Source organism: Frankliniella occidentalis, unplaced genomic scaffold (assembly GCF_000697945.3).
Source record: "Frankliniella occidentalis isolate FOCC.00 unplaced genomic scaffold, Focc_3.1 Scaffold19, whole genome shotgun sequence".
Taxonomy (NCBI): Eukaryota; Metazoa; Arthropoda; class Insecta; order Thysanoptera; family Thripidae; genus Frankliniella; species Frankliniella occidentalis.
In genome coordinates, this window is record NW_026267149.1 from 1853946 (window position 1) to 1855158 (window position 1213).

The 1213-nt window shown below is 48.6% G+C and overlaps 1 protein-coding gene across 6 annotated transcripts in view; it reads right to left on the bottom strand.

Annotated features, from left to right (window-relative positions):
• The window catches only part of LOC113207075 (microtubule-associated protein RP/EB family member 1), a 389806-nt gene that overhangs the window by 211177 nt on the left and 177416 nt on the right, over positions 1-1213 (bottom strand). The gene's annotated exons all lie outside the window — the stretch shown is intronic.

A 1213-nucleotide genomic window follows, 5' to 3' on the forward strand; every position in this document is an offset into this window, starting at 1 on the left:
ATTAGAAAGATAAAGAAACCATCGGCGACATGCTTTTTTGAGCAGCAAATGACTTCTTCTGTCCAAAAGTATCCGAAAGTGTGGTACTTTGCAAAGGATTTACAAAATAACTTTCTTCAAAATTCGCGAGCCGAATGTGAACAGTTTTCTGACATGTACCCATATGCGGCCGCGCCTCGCGGAGGAGCACGCTGGCTGCTTTGTTACGGCGCAGTCCCTCCCTCCCTTCTCCCTCTCTCCCGCCCCGTCACTCCTCCCTTTTCTGTCCCACTTCCGCCGGCACACACACACACACGCGCGGGCCAATCTCATGAATATTGAGTGCAAATGGGTCATATCGCGGGGCTTTATCGTGTTTTCTTTTATGACTCCGTAAAGCGGACGGACCTCCTCCCTCCTCTCTCCCAGTCAAGTTCATATCGTGCATGTAATGAAGCGATGGCCCGCTGCAGGTGAGCCCGCCTTCGCCTTGGTAACTCTGGGCTTCACGCCGAAAAATACTTCAGGATAAACGGGGGGAAAATCTGCTCGTTTGTTGTAAAGTTCAAATTTTATTCCCAGTTCAATGGGTTTCATTGGAAACGAAACTTGGGCGCACGGTGAAAACAGCTCCTTCACATCCAAGGACCAAAATACTGATTCAAGGACGGGGGGAGGGAAAACCTCTTGGGGCGTCCTTGAATCGGTGTCTTGGTCCTTGAACATCAAGGAGCGGTTTTTACCGAGTTCTGGCTAAGATTACATCCCACAATTCCACGAAAACTGTAGTGTGTCATAAATGAGTTAACTGACTCGTTGATTGAATCCCGGCTTATCCGTTTTCGTTTCAAAAACGCAGTGTTGTTAAATGACATCTGAAGAGTTGTTTATCACGTCTTCAGTTTTGTTTGCCGTCGTGGAATTTATTGCGCAAATGTAGTTCCTTTGTCAGTAGGAAATTTTGGTCAAAGATTTTTAAAGCATATCAGCGCATTTATTGCCACCCCCTTAAACGTACCTTTTCGTTTGTTTGCAGTAGAGTTCTTTGTGATTTTTCTGCGTCACGGTATGCCCTTGCGATTTCTCAATTCGAATTGATGTCCCTCCGCGTTCTGGTGGCATAAGGTTTGATAGGTCGAGGGCGAGTATACGCGTGGCGCTGGGCGGGGAGGTCGGAGGGTCGGAGCGGTCAAGAGCCCCCGGGTCGGAGGCACAGAAAGGGAGGAGGGGAGGG